The sequence below is a fragment of the Pristis pectinata genome, chromosome 7 (assembly GCF_009764475.1).
Source record: "Pristis pectinata isolate sPriPec2 chromosome 7, sPriPec2.1.pri, whole genome shotgun sequence".
Classification (NCBI taxonomy): Eukaryota; Metazoa; Chordata; class Chondrichthyes; order Rhinopristiformes; family Pristidae; genus Pristis; species Pristis pectinata.
Window position 1 is genome coordinate 25,946,288 of NC_067411.1, and position 16,079 is coordinate 25,962,366.

The following is a 16,079-nucleotide window of genomic DNA, read 5'->3' on the forward strand; positions in this document are numbered from 1 at the left end:
GATGGACTCTTGACCGCAATCTACCTTGTACCTTGTTGTCCACCTGCAATGCATTTCCCTGTGGCTGTGACACTTTAGTCTGTATTGTGCTATTGTTTTCACCTACAGAGGTACTGTACTACCTCAAAGCACTGCATAATGAATTGATCTGTATGAACAATATGCAAGATAAGTTTTTCCACTGTACCTCAGTACAAGTGACAATAATAAACCAATACCAATGTGGAGGCTTTGGAGAGGGTGCAAGAGAGATTCACCAGGATGTTGCCTGGATGAGTATTAGCTGTAAGGACGTTGGACAAACTTGGATTGTTTTCTCTAGAGCATCACAGGCCAAGGGGCAACCTGATAGAAGTATATAAAATTATGAGGCATAGATAGGACAGACAGTATTCCCCACCCTCCCCCCAAGGTGGAAATGTCAAATACTGGAGGGCATAGCTTTAAAAGGCAAGGGGTAAAGTTTAAAGGAGATATTTGCAAGGCAAATTTTAAAAAGTGGTAGATACCTGGAATATGCTGCTGGGGAAGTGGTGGAGGCAGATGTGATGGCAATGTTTAACAGGCATTTATACAGACACATGAACTGATAGGGAATGGAGTGATAGAGGAATATAGACCATGTGCAGTCAGATGGCAGTAGTTTGGATTGGCAACATGGTTGGCACAGACATCATGGGCTGAAGGGTCTGCTTCTGAGTCATACTATTTTAAAGAGTTATCTTCTTAGAGGAAAGAGGGGTTTAGAGAACATATTCCAAATCTTAAAGACATGCCTGCTAATGATGGAACAACTACCTTTGGAGATTATTAATAAAGTCAGAATTAGAAAAAGATGGATATTTCAAGAATAGAGGACTGGACAAAGTGATAGGTGAGATCATGGAATAATTTGAAAATAAGACTGATAATTTTAACTTGAGGCACTACTTAACCAGGAACAAAGTGTAGTTGGAAGATTGAGAAAGATTTACAAAGTATTAGAAGCTATTTTTATTTATTCAAAAGTAGTTTGATCTAAAGAATGCAATGAATGTTAATTTTCTTCAACTCCATATTATGAATTGTGGAAACCAAAGAAAATTGAACAATATCGCCCTCTGGCGTCAAAGACTGTTTACAGCAAGCGATATTCTCGATCTACCATTCAGGTCTGATTTTTTTTAAATCAGATATCAAGTTGATTCATGCATCTTCAAATCCCTCTTAAGCCTAAATCATTTGACCTTTCCTTATGCATTTAGCATCATTGGATGACCATAATCGTTCCATTTTAGGGTATTTCTTACTGCATCGAAGATGTCAAGTGTTAACCTTAAAATATTGCTGTCATGCTGGCCTCATTGGTTTTATGCCTTGTACCTGGTTGGCTTGTGAAAATTGATCTTAAGTATTTGTACAATTGATCTGCAACATTGAGGCAATATCAACACTGCTTGGGAGGTATCTGTATGAAAGTCAGTTTGCCTGGAATCTTTTGGAGAGGCAATATTCACAATAAATTGGTAATTTATTGTCACATGTAGAGGTACAGTGAAAAACTTGTCTTATATACCATCCATACAGATCATTTCATTACAACAGTGCAATGACAGGTAATGAAAGCAATTGTTTTACTAAAGGAACCAAAAAAAAATGGATGTTTGGCTAATACATTAGACAGCAATGGAGTTATTTGGAAAAGGTCCTATCTGGTCAGTAAATCCCACAATGATATGTTGCTAGTTCAATAAATCTGGTAATATGGAACAATACAAGCAAAATGACAATTAATCTACTGAATTATCATTAATATTCAAAGAATCATTAATATTCTATATCCATAGAATAGGTAACATTAATTTCATTAATGCAATGAGGACAGTGCTAGTAAGCCCAGTATTTCCTATTCCCTACAGCCCTTGAAATGAAAGTGGCAAGCCATTTCTTTGAACAGATGCAGTTCATGTGTTGACACAAGACTGCAGGTGTTGGGATTTGGAGGTCCATGTGTTGTGTAGCAAGTTCCAATGTTTGAACCCAGTGACAAAGAAAGAATATTATAATTCTAAAAAAATCAAGATACCCTGTCTCAGTGGTTGCTGGATTGAAATTGGTTGATCATTTGCAAGTCAAGTGCAAAGCTTTGCCTAGTTGCTGCAGCTGCAAATGTCCAAGCAAATGAAGACTATTGTATTACACTCTTAATAGTGCTTTATAGGTGGTGGAAAAGCTACAGGGACTTTGAAGTTAGTTTGCTCACTGCAACATGCACAGCCCCTTATCTGCTCTGATCAATCCAGCATGTATATGGCTGGTTCAGTCAAGCTTCTGGCCAGTGGGGACCCTTGGCACATTGATGGGAGGGAATACAATGAAAGGAATACTATTGAATACCAAGGGGAAGTTGTAGGTGTTGATTAAATCAGTGATAATGACATCTGTGTGGTGTGAATCTAGCAGACAAATCCTGGAGAATTTCAAGCTTTTGCTTTGTGTCCATAAAACAGCTTCATCTCAGAGTCATACAGCATGGAAACAGGCCATTTGACCCAACTCATCCATGCCAACTGTGTTGCTCAGTGAGCTTGTCCCATCTGCCCACATTTGGCCCATAGCCCTCTAAACCTCTTATCCATGTACTTATCTAGATGGCTTTTAAAATGTTGCTAATGTGCCCACCTCAACCACTATTTCTGGCAGCTCATTCCAAATACACACCACCCTTTGCATGAAGAAGCTGCCTGATGTCCCTTTTAAATCTCTCACCTCCGATCTTAAACCAATGCCCACTTTTTAAGCACTCCCTCTGGGGGAAAAGACTTTTCACCCAGTCTAAACCCATCATGATCTCATACACCTCTATCAGGTCACCCCCTTAATCCCCTTTGTTCCAGGGAATAAAGTCCTAGTCTACACAACCTCTCCTTGTAACTCAGGCCCCCAAATCCAAGCAACATCCTAGTAAATCTGTTCTCTTTCTAGTTTAAATAAGATCTTTCCTATAACAAGGTGACCAAAACTATGCACAATACACCAAGTACAGCCTCACCAATGTCTTATAACACTGCAACACAACTTCCCAACTACCATACTCAGTGCCCTGACTGATGAAGGCCAGTGTGCCAAACACCTTCTTCACCATCTTGTCTGTGAAACTGTTTTCAGCAAACTATGCACTTGCACTCCTAGGTCCCTCTGTTCCATAACACTCCCCAGGGTCCTACCATTCACTGTATAAAGTCCTAACTAGTTTGGTCTCCCAAAATCCAATACCTCATTTATTGGATTGAAAGCCATTTGCCAATCCTCAGCCCACATACCTAGCTGATCAAGATCCCCTGTAATATTTCACAACCTTCTATACTATCTACAACACTACCTATTTTAGTATCATCTGCCAAACTTACTAACCATGCATGTACATTTATATTTCACATTGTTTATATAAATTATAAACAAATATCCCAGCACCAACCCCTGTGGCACACCTCCAGTCTGAGAAACAACCCTTGACCATCACCCTCTGCTTCCTACCATTGACCTAATTACAAATCCAGTCTGCTGTCTTCCCCCTGGATCCCATGCAATCTAACCTTCCAGACTAGCCTGCCATGAGGGACCTTGTCAAAGGCCTTGCTAAAGTCCATATAGACAATATCCACTGCCCTACTCTTATCTACCCCTCTTGGAGAAGAATTCCAAGAGATTTGTCAGACATGACTTCCCATGCACAAAGCTATGCTGGCTGTCCCAAATTAGATCCAGTCTCTCCAAATGTTGGTAGATCCTGTCCCTTAGAATCCCCTCCAGCAACTTACCCACCACTGATGTTAGACTCACCAGCCTGTAGTTTCCCGATTTGTTTTTGTTACCCTTTTTAAACAATGGTACCACATTAGCCACTGTCCAGTCCTGCAGAACCTCATCTGTGGCAAGGGATGAAGCAAAAATTCTTGCAAGGGCCTCAGCAATCTCTTCTGTAACTTCCCACAAGTTCTGAGAAGGTATCTAGTCAGGGTCTGGGGATTTATCACCCTAATTCACTTTAAGACCACTAATACCCTATCCCTGTCAATTCATACATGGTCCAAGACATCCACTTATTTCCTCCACAGTAAAAACTGAAGAGAATATTCATTAAAATTTCACCCACTTCTTTTGGTTCCACACACAGATGGCCATGCTGATCTTTAAGGGGACCTATTCTCTCCTTAGCCACCCTTTTAATACATCTATAGAATCTCTTGGGATTTTGCCTTACCTTGCCTGCCAGATCCTTCTCTTGCCTTCCTAACTTCCTTAAGTGCACTTCTACACTTGTAGTCATGAAGATTCACTAGTTCCCAGTTGCATATGTGCAGTGTGTGCTTCCCTCTTTCTTAACCAGAGCCTCAATAGCTTTCATCAACCAGGGTTCCCAAAACCAGTCTGCCTTGCCCTTCACCCTAACAGGAACATGCAGGCCCTGAACTCTTGACACCATACTTTAAGGCCTCCCACTTGGCAGATCTCTTTTCCCTTCAAACAATCTCGCCCAATCAACCACTGCAAGATCTTGTCTAATGGCTCCAAAATTTGCTTTGCCCCAGTTTAGGGCCTTAACCTGTAAACTAGTTGTATCATTCTCCATAACCATTTAAAAGCTAATAGAATTATGGTCACTGGACCCAAAATGCTTGCCGACAGGGCAAGTGGCAGAAGTGGCTCTGATTCTCCGGGAGGTCTAGTGTTGCACCCTCTCTAGTAGTTCCCTCTCTATATTGAGAGAGGAAGCTTTCTTGGACACATTTCACAAATTCCACTCCATCCAAGCCTTTTACACTATGGTTGGCCCCAGTCAATATTAGGGAAGTTAAAATCTCCCACTAGTACTACTCTATTATTACAACTAGCTGCAATCTCTCTACTTAACTGCTTCTCCAATTTCCACTGACATTGGGGGGTGGAAAAGAGTGGGGAAGCCTATAATACAATCCCATCGGGGTCACCATCCCCTATATGGCCTCACTAGATGATACCCCAAGAATATTCTCTAATGACTGTTATTGCCCTCTTTCATCAAGACGACAACTTCTCCTCCTCTCTTACCTGCACCCCTGTCATACTTGTAGCATTTGTATCCTGGAACATTGAGCTGCAGTCCTGCCCTTCTCTCAGCCCATGTTTCTGTTATGGCTATGATATCCCAGTCTTCAGAGCCAATCCACGCACTTGAGTTCATCACCTTACCTCTCATTTCTCTTGCATTGTAATAAATGCAGTTTAAACTAATGGTCTTTCCTCTCCCTTTATTGTGCTCCTGATGACTAAATTTGCCTTACTTGACTAGTATTATCCCAATTTTCATCAGCCACTCTTACTCTCAGGGTACCACCCCCCCTCTCCCCCACTCAAGTTTAATCCCTCCCAAGTAGCACTAGCCAGGATATTGGTCCCCCTCCAGTTCAGGTGCAACCGATCTCTCTTGTACAGGTCACCCCTACCCCAGAAGACATCCCAATGATCCAAGAACTTGAATCCCTGACCCTGCAACAGCTCCTCAGCCACATATTTGAGCTATCTTTCTAATTCTACCTCACTAGAACATGGCACTGGGAATAATCTAGAGAATTCAACCCTAGGTTTCTCTCCTAACTCCCTATATTCACTACACAGGACCCATCCATCTTTCTACTTATGTCATTGGTATCAACATGCACCACAACCTCTGGCTGCTCACCCTCCCCCCTTGAGAATGTCCCTGGCACCCAGGAGGCAACACAGCATCTCTTGTCTGTCCTTTTGACTATCGAGTCTATCACTACTTCCCTGACATCTCCCTTACCCACTGAGTCTCAGAGTCACCAACTTGGCTACTGCACTCAGAAAGGTCATCACTCCCCCCCCCCCCCCCCCCCCCCCAAGTATCCAAAGGGTATATTGTTGCTGAGGGGAATAGCCACAGGGGATTCTGCACTGTCTCTCTCTTTCCCTTATCTCTCCTGGTGATCGCAAAACTATCAGCAACCTGCACCTTATGTGTGACCACTTCACTAAAGCTTTTGTCTATGATGCACTCAGCATACCAGATGATCCTAAGTACATCCAAGTCCAGCAATTCCTTAATGCATCAGTCAGCAGCTGTGTACCTAGGCAACATTTCCCCACAGGTGTAGTCTTCAGGGACACTGGGAGTCTCCCTGATCTCCACATCCTGCAGGAGGAGCAAACCAGTGCCCTTGGCATCCCAACAACACTCATTCTAAATAGTACCAGACCTCACCTGTTTCCCTCCTCTGCTCAGCCTCCTCTCACTGAAACCTCACAAACCAAAGCCTCTACTCTTATTCTTTCAAACACTGCCACTCTACCAATGACTGCTTCAAAATGACAACTCCACTTTACCTTGCCTTCTTTTTATTGGCTGAGCTAATGGATGCCTGATATGTCATTTATGAAGCAGCTGAAGGTAGTAGAGTCTAGGAACCTGCTCTGAGAAAATCCTACAGCAACATCTAGAGACTGATGGAATTGGCAAACAATAAACACTTCCTTTATAGTAGATACAATTCCATTCGTGGGGGGTGAGGGCAGGAGTGGTTGCTTCAATCCTCACTCACTGACTTCTGCTTTAGTAAGGTTTCTTGGTCTTACATTCAGGTAGATGTTTGCCTGACATTAGGATTGTTCATTCTCACCTTATTTACAGAATTCAGATCTTATGTCCACATTTGATTAAGGCTGTAATGAAGACTTGTATTGAATGATCCTGTGGAAACCCAAACTGATCATTGCTGAAATGAGATTGGTGTGTGATAGCACAGTGACAGCTCATTCTGTCACTCCACTGATAGCTGGGAGTAAGTGAGTAGGAAGCTAAATAGCTAGTTGGTCTTCACCTACTTCTTGTGGAAGGACACTAACTGGAGCAATCCTCCAATTTTGTCATTTAAATACCAGTTTTGTGGTAGTTCTGAAACCACTTAGCTATGATTATAGCCAGTTCTGGCACAGAATCTTCAACAGATCATCCAGGATTAGCAATCCTGATGCAGGATTTTGACCCGAAACATCAACACCCCCCCACAGATGTGCTCAATCTGCTGAGTTCCTCCAGCAGATTGTTTGTTGCTCCAGCTTCCAGCATCCTGCAGTTTCTTTTGTTTCCATCCAAGATTAAGGCCAGAAGTTTCTAGCTGTCTTTAGTGTATACCATGGGACGTGACTATAATTTAAATCCATATACTCTCTAATCTACATATTTATTAATTCGTGAATATTGATAAATCTAGTTGTCTGCATTTTTCTAGCTAACAACCAATGGGGGACATGGAGTCAGAGAGCTGTAAAAGTACAGAGGGAAACCATTTCACCAATCAATGTTATGCAGGCTTCTAGTAGAGTAATCTATAAGTCCTTCTCTGTGCCCATAACACTGCAAATTATTTTTCCTTAAGTGCCCATCCAAATCTTTCTTGATAGCTGACTGATTTTGTTTCTGCTATCCTTCCAGCAGTGAGTTCCAAAGCATAACTTTTCTGTGTTACAATGTTTTTCCTCTCATCTTTGTACTGTTTGCCAAAAATATTTAGTCTCTGGTCCCTGGTTCTGTAGCCATCTGCTAATGGGAACATCTTCTTGTGCCCATTCCACCTCCCCTCTTTTGTCCACCTATCACTGCTCTGCTTTTCCCTCCTATATATTGGGCTTCCTCTTCCTATCTTCAGTCCTGAAGAAGGGTCCTGACCCGAAACGTTGACCGCCCTGCTTTTCTCCACGGATGCTGCCTGGCCTGCTGAGTTCCTCCAGCATCATACTGTGTTTCATCTAGATTCCAGCATCTGCAGTACTTTGTTTCCCTCCCATTTACCTTATCTCAACTAGTCATGATCATGTAGACCTCTAACAAATCTCATATCTAACCTCATTTACTCAAGGAGAACAGCTCTACTTTCTCCACAATCTGGTTGAAAGCCCTCATTCTCTGGAACCATTCTGGTAACTCTTGTCTCCGTCCTCTCTAGAATCTTCTTAGCCTTCCAAAATTAGTGAACCGAATTGGATACAATTTTCAAGTTGCAGCCCAACCAGTGTTTTATACATATTCAATATAGCTGCACTGGTTTTGTATTCTGCCTTTACTTATTAATCCCAGGATCCCAAATGCTTTACTAGCCTTGCTCTTAAGTCATGCTCTGCCACATTCAAGGATCTATGCATCGATACACACAAGTTCTTCTGTTCCTGCACATCCTTCAGCACGATGCAATTTAGTCCTTATTGTGTCTGCTCATATTTTCTATCAAAACCTATCACTTCACACTTTTCTGTATTAATCTGTCACTTATCTGCCCATATTGTCAGCCTATCTATGTCTTCTTTCAGTACAATAATCATTATCTGTTACACTACCAAGCTTTATGTCATTTGAAAATTTTTTCCCTGCAAACCCATGTCTAGTTATTTTATATATATTAAGAAAAACAGGAATCTTAGCACTGCCACCTACAGGATACCAGAGTTTACCATTCTCCAGCCTGAAACACCACCACATGCCACCACTGTGCTTTCTGCCCATCATTTCCTAACCTTGCTGCTGCTGACCTTTTAATTCCAGGGGCCTCAATTTTGCTACTTAGCCCTTCACATGGACTTTATCAAACACTGACAAATCTTTGGAGATAACATCCACCACATTGCCTTTGTCAAGCTCGCCTGTTATCTCATCAACTGGTGCATGGGATGACCAACACCACATACATTCAGTCCATTTCAGTCTCCACAGATGATGTTTCACCTTTTAAACATTTCCAGTGTTTTCTTTTTTTATTTCAAAGCTCTTGATATGACAGAATGGATCCTGTTTGTGAAGTCCAGAAATAAGGGGTCAAAAATAAGGGGTTAGTTACATGGATGAGAAATCTCCTCAGTCAAAGTTGCAATTTTGTTTTGAATGCTCTGTTCCAGAGTTCTGTGAATAATCAAATGTTGAATATACTTAAGAGTTAGGTTGATAAATTGTTGGGCACTAAGGGAATCAAGGGAAATAGGGACAAAGCAAGAAAGTGGACCTGAGGTTTAGAAGCAACCATTATTGGATAGTACAACAGGTTCGGGCTGATTGGTCTACTCTGAATCCAACTCAATATTTATATGCCAGCTGTGGGCCATCAGGAACCCAAGGAAACAGTTTCTTACAAACAGCATTGGAGAAAGTGGGAATATGGTATTGATAGAGAGGATCAGCCATGACCATAATGAATGGCAGAGCAGACTTCAAGGGCCAAATGTCCTACTCCCACCCCTATTTTCTATGTTCTATACCATGTAAAAAAATTTTGGACGATTTTAAATGACGTTTGATCACAAGTTATGGTGCATGCCCAAACAAACAAAAGTTATGGATTGCTATCAGAAAGGTCTTCACAAAATGACACTCGACACCTGGCATGGACTTCCTGACAGAGGAAGAATCAGAAATCATTTGAGAAATCAAACTAATTTGATGCTGCAGGAGATGTCAAGATCATTGAGCATGAATGGAATAAGATGGGCCAAATGGCCCTCCTCATTTTTAGTTTATTTCATGACCAGGAGGAATCATTTGGTTTGTCGATGGATGAAATAAAATCAAACCATCACCAGGGGGCATTCTTGCTCCATTCTGTTTCTGCTGTCCTAATGTATCTTCCAATCAAAGTGCAACACATTTTCTTTGTTATTTTTGCAATAAATCACTATTATGCTTTTATATATATATAGATAGATAGATAGGTAGATAGATATATAATATAAATTTCTGTAGACTGCATAGTTTGATCAATGGAACAGGCATGTATTATATATTATCAGTCCAAAATCTAATCTGAGCTGAGATAACTAATTTCACTTGGAGTAACTGCAGGGGTACAACAGTTAGTCACAATTCCTCTACTGTTGCTTTAGCTAGTTTTGGGTTTTGGAAGAGATTACAAAACAACTATAATTGTTACTTGTGACCTTTATATATTATCCCATATTGCAAGGGTTTATGTGGGGAAATGAGGGTAAAATGGGGCTGGGCCCTGCAGTGATGCCTGTAGCTGAATATACCCTGCAGACAGCAGTTATAGTCAATGGGACTACACTGTCCCAAATGTCTAATAGTCTTGGGAAGGGGGAGAAGCAAAAGGAAGGAAAACATCGCAAGTTTAAGAGAGAAACAGAAGGGCAATTCACAATATCTGACACAAAAATTCCAGCATCTGCAGTCTCTTGTGTCTCCTCAGAAAATGTGACATTAGGAATATCGAAGTGGATATGTGACAGAGGGAGCATTCTGTGGATTCAGCTGATGAACAAATTAAACTCACTGTCCATTAAGCAGCACAAAACAAATGCTCAGTTAACACATGAAGCCCTCCCACAAATCATTTCCTACACGCCTGTCATGGACACTCCACCTATTGAAATCACAAAGAAAATGTTTTACAAAATTGTGAAAATCAAATGAAATTTCAGGACTTGTCTCTCATGTTCTCAGTTGGTTGGCTGATTTTCACAGTGGTATAAGGTGTAAGAAAAAACAAGCTGATTCTTTTAATTTCTTGACCAACCACAATCCTCACCATCTCCTATCCCTCTGGAATATTTGTTATTTGACTTTAGCTCCCTATTGCCTTCAATCACATTCATTACAAATGCATTTAGTTTTGAAAGGAATTAAATGCGGCTTTACTGAGAATCTGTTCCATATTTTTCCACACTTCAAGTCATAATTTTTATAGAAGGCAACTTCCCCATGTTTTTAAAATCTCATTGTCCCTATAAATTTGAATGATCTAACCTTTGTCTCTAACATGCCTGTTCCATTGATGAAACTATGCAGTCTACAGAACATTTCACAAACTCTTGTTAAAAGGTAGAAAGTATAACTATAAAATGTATGACCTGTGAACAAAGTGTTCCAGCAGCTGGTAGGTGCTTTGCTTGTGAAAATAATTAGTGTAATCGGCCACTGGAGGAAGCTAAAAATAGAAGAGCAAGTATATATGTGATTGAATGTTATAACACAGTACTAACAACAGATGTGTTACTGAGAAGAAATATTATGACTAAATTTGAAGTTGGGGGGGATTGGAAACTAGACACAATTACCTTTTACTGCTGGAAAAATTATTAAAGCCCCAGCAATACCAGTCAAGTAATAACCAGCTCAATCAATAATCCAATTTCTTCATGGAATACTCCAATGCCTTTGGTTCAGGCTGAAAAGCCCAAGTCTCTGCAGACTTTCCTCATAATTCAGATTAAGGGTTAGGTTTAGCTCTTCTGTGCACTGCCTCCAGGCACGTGAATGTGTCTTGGTTTCAGAGGTAGACACAATGCAAGGTATGATCTTACCCAGAGCAATATACAGTATGATCCTTACTTCCTCTGATTTACCTTGTTTTGGTTCTGTGTTTGTATTGTTCATTACCCTTCTGCATTTGTTAGGAAAATTCACTGAATCTACTACAATTATTTCAGTCTTACACTTAACACAGGAGGAGGCATTCAGTCCATCCCATCCATGCTGGCTCCCAGGGGAGCATTCCCATTCATCCCATTCCCACTCTCCTTATTTTATTGTACTCCTGCAATTTACTCTCTCTCACTCTTACTGCCCTTTTATTTATTTTGGCCATTAACCTCAACTAAGATGTAATTTACAGTAGTCAATAAACCTACCAACATATCTTTGGGATATGGGGGGAGATTAGAGCACCTGGAGAAAGCTCAGTGGCTAACATGAGGGGACATAATTTTAAGGTGATTGGAGGAAGGTATAAGGGGGATGTCAGGGATAAGTTTTTTCAGAGAGTGGTGGGTGCGTGGAATGCACTGCCAGCAAAGGTTGTGGGGGCAGATACATTAGGGACATTCAAGAGACTCTTAGATACATGAATGTTAGAGAAATGGGAAGCTATGTGGGAGGGAAGGGTTAGATAGATCTTAGAGCAGGATAAAATGTCCGCACAACATTGTAGGCCTGTACTGTGCTGTAGTGTTGTATGTTCAGTCACAGAGAGAACATGCAAACTCCACAGAGATGGCATATGAGTCAGGAGGCTCCACCAGAGCCGTACGGCATCAACACAACACCAACTGCCATTCTCTTTATCATTAGCTACTTCAATATACTGTTTGAAGAGAGCATGTTGCCTGTTTTTGTTCTTCATGCATGTGGGTGGCACAGTGGAGCAGCTAACAGAGCCACTGCCTCACAGCACCAGAGACCCAGGTTCAATCCTGACCTTGGGCCCTGTTTGTGTGGAGCTTGCATGTTCTCCCTGTAACCATGTGAGTTTCCTCCAGGTGCTCCAGTTTCCTCCCACATCCCAAAGATGTGCGGGTTGGTAGGTTAATCAGTCATTGGTGTGTAGGTGAGTGATAGCACCTGGGTGGAGTTTGTGAGAATAGGAAGAATAATAATAAAGGGGTTAATGTAGGATTAGTGAAAATGGGTGGTTGATGGTCAGTGTGGCCTCAGTGGGCTAAAAGGCTTGTTTCTGTGCTGTATGACTGTAACTCTACATAATACTTCACAATTGTCTGCATTAATTGTCCTTTCTCATTGTTCTGGAGAGTGGTTTATTTTATCCATCCCATTTTATAATAGCTTCCAATTCCATTAAACTTCATGATTTGATATAGTTAGTATTCTCACCTATGCACAAAACCATCTTAATCCCAATGGAAGTGTTTTAAAAGCAAAATTCAGATGAAAATAGTGACAAGGACAGTTTCCTGGGAAGTGCAGCCCCTCCCCCTGCCCCCCCCAAATAACATGGGGATCACCTGTACTTTCCTTCTGGCTGGGTCATGGGTTTCTGTCAGATTGTTGGATTTTTGACCCAATGTTTGTCCAGTAAGACAACATCATGTCCCTTGGAAGTTCTTGCAGATAATGCCAAAGGTGCTCAAATTGATCACGAATCATAATGCTTAATTCTAAAGATATCTCTGCACCAAATAACTTGGTCCAGGGCTCTTCTTTCTGGTTATCTTCCCAGCAGTTTTATCTTAAAAAAATCTTTTACTAATTCATTTCCAATTGATGTGATTCTTTTATATAGACAGGAAAAATTCTCCAATAATCGTTCTGTATTATAGGGAGCTTCTGCTTCCACTTCCAATTCATGTTTAAGATACACACTATTTTATTAACTTTAATAAAAAAAAGCAAAATACAGCATATGCTTGAACATAGAATGGTACAACACAGAAACAGGCCCTTTGGCCCACAATGTCTGACAAATTAAACTAAATCTCTTCTGCTGCACATGATCCATATCAAGTTCAAGTTTATTGATGTCAGAGTCATACATACATAGGGTATAAATGCCATGATAATAATTAGCATTTTGTAACAACAGCACAGTACATTACAAGATGAGGACAAACATAAGTTAACATAAACTTAAACACGAATTATACATAACATACGTGTGCAAAAATAACAACACTAGTGTAAGATTGAGACAGAGAAAAAAATATAGTCTGAGGTAGTGTTAAGGTTTTTCAAGTCTGGTCTAGAACCTGATGGCAGTGGGGAAGAAACTGTTGTTGAACCTTGAGGTGTAGGTCATCAGGCTCCTGTACCTCCTGCCTGATGGCAGCATTCAGAAGAGGGTATGACCCGGATGGTGAGGGTCGCTGATGATGGATGCCACTTTCCTAAGATATCATATCCTGTAGATGTCCTTGATGGTGGGGAGAGCTGTATCCATGATGGAAATGGCTGAGTCCACCACTCTCTGTAGCCTCTTGCATTCCTGTGCATTGGAGTTTCCATACCAGGCTGTGACGTAACCACGATCCCTCCATTCCCTGCATCGGTACAGTACGGAAGTGTAGCGGTTAACGTAAGGCTATTACAGCACGGGCGACCCTGGTTCAATTCCGGCCACTGTCTGTAAGGAGTTTGTACGTTCTCCCCGTGTCTGCATGGGTTTCCTCTGGGTGCTCTGGTTTCCTCCCACATTCTAAAGCTGTGTAGGTTAGGAAATTGTGGGCATGCTATGTTGGTGCCAGAAGCGTGGCGACACTTGCAGGCTGCCCCCAACACATTCCACACAAAGGTGCATTTCACTGTGTGTTTTGATGTATATGTGACTAATAAAGATATCTATCCAAAAGCCTCTTAGGTACCACTATCAAATCAGCATTCCACCATTTCCCATGGCAGCCTGTTCCAGGTACCTACCACTTTCTGTGTAAAAAAAAACTGTTCTGCACATCTCTTTTAAACTCACCCCCCCCCCCCCCATCTTAAATGCATGTCCTCTAGTGTTTGACATTTCTATGCTGGGAAAAAGATTCTGATGGTCTAACCTATCTATGTCTCTCATAATTTTGTAAACTTCTAATCAGGGTAAAAACATCATAAGAACAGAAATTTGCTTTGACAAATGGTCATAAAACCGAAATATTAACCTTACGTTTCTCTCTCCACAGGTGGACCTGTTATCACCATTTTCCAACTCTAATGCACCCACTACAAGAATAGTTTTGAAAATAATCAGAAAAACAATGCAGTTCAGTACCACGTTGTTCCTTAGGTTCTATGATGAAATTTATTTCATGTCACATTCATAATCTGCAGAGAGAAATGCTTAATCATGAATTTCAAAATGCCTAATTAAATCTTTCATTCAGCCAATTAAACAGAAGCCTTTGGTTTAATGAATTACCACTGCCAAAGTTAATGTTCTCTGCTTTAGTCTTGCCCTTTGGGGGGGGTTACCATTCACATTATTTTTCTAGAAGGACACTGTCCAAGAGACATACTTAAATCAGAAACCTGAACAAAGTTTTTACTTTGAAGAGTAATAAGTACTTTATCCCACAGATTGAGATATAAACTCTGTATATCTTAGAAGTGAAGACCTGTGCAGAAAGGCACTCCAGTTAAAAGACAAAAGTCAATAATGAAAAACTGATCACATCTTACCACCTACATTGGAATTTCACATTCTCCTCACTATATTATTTTTGAATTGCTTCCAGAAATTTACATGTCTCCTGGTTTCTTTCATGTATTGTTTTCATTATCAGTCTGACTTCCTTTCCTCTCCTGAGCTACTAGATGCAGCTGGGGTGAGAAAATGTTATCATCTGTTTCAACTAAGCAGTAATTACCTTCAGCTGAAGCTTCAGTTGAAGAATTAATCTCCTTTCTACTGCTTTTTTCTCTCAGACTGCACTTCTTGCCCGCAGCATCTCAGTATTGATCCTGAATCAAAATTCCTCCAGGAATATATCCCTTATTATATTTTTCCTCAGAGCATTCTGTATAGAAACATTTACCCGCTTTCACATATGAGAGAATTAATTTTGGAAGGCTTGATCAATATTCCTTTGCTTCTCTATTTGACTCTCTTATCTAGGGCATATTGTCCTTCCTCCCTTTTCATGAGTTAAGATCACAAAATATTTTGCTGTCTAAATATTCTAGTTTTAAAAAACTTATTTTGATAAAATCTGTTCCTATATGTAAACTAATAGGGTGTGTTTTTTTACAGTGAAATAACTTGAATTTCATAATATCATTGATAGAATTTATAATATAATGGATTATTTTCTATAAAATGTGTTACCCAAGTATTTTAACATAACACACAATTCTAATCATGTGTTAAAAAACGGTGAGTGTTGTTCATTAGCCAAAAAAGGGCATTAGCACCTTCCGAAACTTGTGTTTTCAAAATATTGTCAATAGGGGGCACGCATGAGTTGCATTTTTTTTATATAAGAGTAGGCACAAAAGACAACTAATGAGAATATCTGACCTTAGCAACAAACTCCATTCAGCATCATACACCTATATTATTATTCTGTTAGTTAAAATGTTTGTCCATTTTTAGAAGTGTTTTCAAATGGTCTTCCTTCACAAACGATGCATACTGTCAATTCTGCAGGTGGCAGTTGTCTTTCTTTGCAATGCATAACTATTCTTTTTCTCCCTTTCCCAGTTCTGAAGGTTTTGACCCCAAACCTTAAATTTGTTTCTCTTTCCACAGCTGTTGCCTGACCTGGAGTGTTACTGGCATTTTCTATTTTTGCTTCAGATTTTTAGTATCTGCAGTTACTTTGAC